General features: G+C 50.8%; 1 long non-coding RNA gene across 1 annotated transcript; it reads left to right on the forward strand.

Moving 5' to 3' along the window:
• Positions 1-565: 565 nt before the first annotated feature.
• On the forward strand, positions 566-5581 carry LOC137543976 (uncharacterized). Its single transcript, XR_011025689.1, has 3 exons — positions 566-641; positions 896-997; positions 5513-5581. It is a non-coding gene; the product is annotated as an uncharacterized lncRNA (long non-coding RNA).
• The last annotated feature ends 437 nt before the right edge of the window (positions 5582-6018 follow it).

Here is a 6018-nt window from a genome sequence, read left to right on the forward strand (position 1 = left end):
GTGCAATCCTCCATGCTGGGCTTCATTTCAATGGGAAATCTTTATTCAACGTATGCTTTTAATTCTCATCTACTGTGTGTGCTAATCATTAAGCTCTAACTTATTACTGTATTTACTAGATGCCTAAGGCCCCGTTCACACTTGCGGTTTTGCAAAAACCGCACCGGATGTCCGGACCGCACCGGAGCCGGATCGGACCTGAACCGTACGGTTCCTGTCCGGATCCGGTCCGGATCCGGACCGGTTGCATACGGTTTCCGTGCGGTATGAACACGGTTCCGGTCCGGATCCGGATTCTTAAAGAGATAACAACCTGTATAAATACCTGGGGTTCTGGGAGGTCAGCAGAAGCTCTGGGGTCATTGTTGGAGACAGCTGGACGTGTGGAGACCATCCTTGGATACAGAGACAGCAGTTGGGACCATGGATCCAGTCATTTTTTACGCTTATTACCTGGGAATTCTCTCCTTCCTGTTGTTTACCTACTACTATGTGGGGAGAAGGCGCGCTCCTCGCAGGAGATGGTGGGTGCACCCTCTACTAGCCAGGAGGCAGAGGAAGGGAGAGTTCCAGGCCCTCTACCGGGACCTCAGACGACACCCACAGAAGTTCTACAGCTACACTCGGATGTCTATTCCCCTGTAAGTATATAGGCCTAAATACACCAACCCCCACCATTCCTAAACACCCCACCCTCACCCCCACAACACCTCATCCCTGTATACCTAGCTAAACACACCACCCTGACCCCCACACCCCTGTATACCTAGCTATACAGTACACCCCCACCCTCCACAACACTCCCAAACCTCTTTAAACACACCTCCCCCATCCTCCACCCAACACCTTGTCCCACAACATACTTTACAGCTTCTTCCTTTCCATCTCCTGACAGGTTTGATACCCTTTTGGAGATGGTGAAGGATGACCTTAGGAAGAAGGATACCACGTTCAGGAGAGCAGTCACACCACAAGAACAACTACTCATCACACTGAGGTATGTAAAAACAAATTTTTTTATTGCAAAAACAACCACTTTCCAACATGGAAACATTCTTCCAACATGGAAGACAAAAAAATAACATATCTATGGTATAGCCCGGTCAGTTTTAAGGAACACCAACCACCAACTTTGTGCTGGAAGAGTTGTAGGGCATAGCTGCCCAAGTGTCTTTCGGGGACACCAGGCCCTAATAAATTGAAGTGCTTCAAAAACCTAACCACTGGCACAGGACCCTCTGAGCCATGGATGAAGGACACAGGTCAGTGAAAAGGCTAGGCCTCTCACCGACCAGTGTAGGTGTCCTTCATCCATGGTTTCAAGGGTCTTGTGCAAGTGGTTAGGAACAAGAAAAAAGTGAGGAGCAAGAGGAACCGATGGCAGAGGTGCATGACTACAGGTGCAGTGCAACAGGCACAAGGTTGTGACCCAGGTAGTGTCTTTCGGGGACACCAGGCCCTAAAATTGAAGTGCTTCAAAAACCTAACCACTGGCACATGACCCTCTGAGCCATGGATGAAGGACACAGGTCAGTGAAAAGGCTAGGCCTCTCACCGACCAGTCAAGGTGTCCTTCATCCATGGCTCCAAGGGTCTTGTGCAAGTGGTTAGGAACAAGAACAAAGTGAGGAGCAAGAGGAACCGATGGCAGAGGAGCAGGACTACAGGTGCAGTGCAACAGGCACAAGGTTGTGACCCAGGTAGTGTCTTTCGGGGACACCAGGCCCTAAAATTGAAGTGCTTTAAAAACCTAACCACTGGCACAGGACCCTCTGAGCCATGGGTGAAGGACACAAGTCAGTGAAAAGGCTAGGCCTCTCACCGACCAGTCAAGGTGTCCTTCATCCATGGTTCAAAGGGTCTTGTGCAAGTGGTTAGGAACAAGAACAAAGTGAGGAGCAAGAGGAACCGATGGCAGAGGTGCATGACTACAGGTGCAGTGCAACAGGCACAAGGTTGTGACCCAGGTAGTGTCTTTCGGGGACACCAGGCCCTAAAATTGAAGTGCTTTAAAAACCTAACCACTGGCACATGACCCTCTGAGCCATGGATGAAGGACACAGGTCAGTGAAAAGGCTAGGCCTCTCACCGACCAGTGTAGGTGTCCTTCATCCATGGTTTCAAGGGTCTTGTGCAAGTGGTTAGGAACAAGAAAAAAGTGAGGAGCAAGAGGAACCGATGGCAGAGGTGCATGACTACAGGTGCAGTGCAACAGGCACAAGGTTGTGACCCAGGTAGTGTCTTTCGGGGACACCAGGCCCTAAAATTGAAGTGCTTTAAAAACCTAACCACTGGCACATGACCCTCTGAGCCATGGATGAAGGACACAGGTCAGTGAAAAGGCTAGGCCTCTCACCGACCAGTGTAGGTGTCCTTCATCCATGGTTTCAAGGGTCTTGTGCAAGTGGTTAGGAACAAGAAAAAAGTGAGGAGCAAGAGGAACCGATGGCAGAGGTGCATGACTACAGGTGCAGTGCAACAGGCACAAGGTTGTGACCAAGGTAGTGTCTTTCGGGGACACCAGGCCCTAAAATTGAAGTGCTTCAAAAACCTAACCACTGGCACATGACCCTCTGAGCCATGGATGAAGGACACAGGTCAGTGAAAAGGCTAGGCCTCTCACCGACCAGTGAAGGTGTCCTTCATCCATGGCTCCAAGGGTCTTGTGCAAGTGGTTAGGAACAAGAACAAAGTGAGGAGCAAGAGGAACCGATGGCAGAGGAGCAGGACTACAGGTGCAGTGCAACAGGCACAAGGTTGTGACCCAGGTAGTGTCTTTCGGGGACACCAGGCCCTAAAATTGAAGTGCTTTAAAAACCTAACCACTGGCACAGGACCCTCTGAGCCATGGGTGAAGGACACAGGTCAGTGAAAAGGCTAGGCCTCTCACCGACCAGTCAAGGTGTCCTTCATCCATGGCTCCAAGGGTCTTGTGCAAGTGGTTAGGAACAAGAACAAAGTGAGGAGCAAGAGGAACCGATGGCAGAGGAGCAGGACTACAGGTGCAGTGCAACAGGCACAAGGTTGTGACCCAGGTAGTGTCTTTCGGGGACACCAGGCCCTAAATTATTAGTGCTTCTAAAACCTAACCACTGGCACAGGACCCTCTGAGCCATGGATGAAGGACACAGGTCAGTGAAAAGGCTAGGCCTCTCACCGACCAGTGAAGGTGTCCTTCACCCATGGCTCCAAGGGTCTTGTGCAAGTGATTAGGAACAACAAAGTAAGGAACAAGAGGAATCAAAGGCACAGGTGCAGGACTACAGGTGCAGTGCAACAGGCACAAGGTTGTGACCCAGGTAGTGTCTTTCGGGGACACCAGGCCCTAAATTATTAGTGCTTCTAAAACCTAACCACTGGCACATGACCCTCTGAGCCATGGATGAAGGACACAGGTCAGTGAAAAGGCTAGGCCTCTCACCGACCAGTGAAGGTGTCCTTCACCCATGGCTCCAAGGGTCTTGTGCAAGTGATTAGGATCAACAAAGTAAGGAACAAGAGGAATCAAAGGCACAGGAGCAGGACTACAGGTGCAGTGCAACAGGCACAAGGTTGTGACCCAGGTAGTGTCTTTCGGGGACACCAGGCCCTAAATTATTAGTGCTTCTAAAACCTAACCACTGGCACAGGACCCTCTGAGCCATGGATGAAGGACACAGGTCAGTGAAAAGGCTAGGCCTCTCACCGACCAGTGAAGGTGTCCTTCACCCATGGCTCCAAGGGTCTTGTGCAAGTGATTAGGATCAACAAAGTAAGGAACAAGAGGAATCAAAGGCACAGGTGCAGGACTACAGGTGCAGTGCAACAGGCACAAGGTTGTGACCCAGGTAGTGTCTTTCGGGGACACCAGGCCCTAAAGTTCAAGTCCAGCAAAACCAAAAGTTCCCTGACATGGTCATCTGAACACCTCTGAACCTTGGTTGAAGGAGATGGGGCAGGGAAAAGGTTGGGCTAAAAAGCCCTGTGATGGTATCCTTCCTCCGAGGATCGGAGGTATTCAGAGGAGCATGTCCAGGAACAATTTGACTTTTTTTTTCAAATTGTATCGGCACCACTACTAGAAAAGGTGGGAGTTGCTGCCTGGAAATCTGGACTCTCTTGGGTGCTGGTCGTGGATGAGCTGGACCCTGACAGCGGTGGCCCATATTGACTGCCTCTGTAGCCGGTGTACATCTGTGATGATTGCCAGGTGGGCACCGCTGTTGGTTGTGGGGGTCTAAAAATTGGTGGTTGCAATAATGGCGTGTCCATGTGCTGTTTAATCACCTCCAGCAAATTGGAATGGCACGCCATCAGGTTTTGGGAAGGCACCTTTTCCAGATATGGTATTAGAGACATCACAGTGTGAAAACACGGGTGTGCCTGCAATTTCAGTAGTTCCTTGCTTTGTTGATGCATTTGCTGCATCATGTTCTGCAGCTGGCCCACCGACTGATGATGCTGCGCACGCAGTTGGTCGATTTCTCCTCTGTGCATCTCATGCATCATTTTAAGCTCGTCCCTGTAGTGCCCATGTACAGCGTCGAGCTCACATTGCAGTGAAGTGATGTGGGACTTGTACTGCTCCATGATATGGCCCCTGTCCTCATCTTGCAACTGCCGGGTTATGAGAGTTTGGTGGCTCTGAAGAATCCCGAGAAGTCCGGAGACAGCCCCGGACATCTCGGACTCTGTCTCTCTCCTTGTTGGGGGGAGGGTACCTCGACGCCTCACTGGTGTGGTGGTCCTCACTGGTGGTGTGGCAGCATCTTCCCGTCCTCTGGCCTGTGTCGGGGTTGCCCTGCGCGCTGGTTGTGCTGCAGTCTCTCGGTGCTCCTCACTTTGTTCTTGTTCCCCTGGAGCTTCCATAGCGGTCGATTGTGGAGGTTCAGCTTCTTCCACACTCGGTCCTGCAACCTCAACATCCAAGCTCTCTTCTGCCAAGTCATCATCAAAGGAGAGAGTTGGGATTAAGGACTCCCTCCTCCTACTCCTCTCCTCGGGGCAATAGGTTACATCGGCGACGTCATCATCCACCAAGCTCTCCTCACTGCTGAACCGTGCCTCCTGGGTCGGTTCCTCTTGCTCCAAATTGTCTTCAGTCCTGTAGATAAAAACAATATTTATTGGTGTGCCAAACAGCATGTGGCGTCAATTCACAGAGCTAGCAAACACTAGCAATCACTTTATCAACCGTTTCTACCCAACATTTGATAAAGCTTGTGAGAAAAGTTCGCTAGCCATGGGAATTGAGGCCATAGCAATACATGGCCGAAGTCATGGTAAATGAGCTCTCAGTTCCTGCCCACAGTAGTGGTACTTACAGTCTAGGTTCCAGGCTTGCATTGATGAAAGACAATTGCTTGGCAAATTGGTAGTCTTTTTGTCGCCTTCCCCCGCCACTGCCACTTCGTTCGGCAAGTTTTTTCTTCCGTAGCCATTTCACGTATGCATCCCGTATATTGCGCCACCTTGTCTTGAACCTTTCTCCTGTAACGACATGAAAAATTGATTTCGATTATTTCTCTTGTAGGTACATCGCAACTGGACAAACATATACATCGCTACATGTCACATTTCGTATTGGGAAGAGCACGGTGGCAGGCATCGTCGTGAGGACTTTGAGGATCCTTTGGACGCGACTGAGGGCCAGATACATGCCTGTGCCGGACACCACGAAATGGGAGGAGATCGCCCAGGGCTTCTGGACCGAGTGCAAGTTTCCTAATTGTGTTGGCGCACTGGATGGGAAACACATCCGGATTCAGAAACCCGTGGGGAGTGGCAGCCATTATTTCAACAATAAAAAATACTTCAGCATTGTTCTAATGGCAGTGGCAGATGCGGACTACAAGTTTGTGTACGTGGATGTGGGGTCGTACGGTAGTTCCAATGACTCTGGAATTTTCCAGCGTACGACCCTTTGCCGGCTGATGGAGGAAGGCAGACTGCGTCTCCCCCGTGACAGACCCTGGCCTGGGACAAGGGCACCGGCCTACCCCTATGTGTTTGTGGGGGACGAGGCCTTCGCCCTGTCCG

This window comes from Hyperolius riggenbachi, chromosome 2 (assembly GCF_040937935.1).
Source record: "Hyperolius riggenbachi isolate aHypRig1 chromosome 2, aHypRig1.pri, whole genome shotgun sequence".
NCBI classification, from domain to species: domain Eukaryota; kingdom Metazoa; phylum Chordata; class Amphibia; order Anura; family Hyperoliidae; genus Hyperolius; species Hyperolius riggenbachi.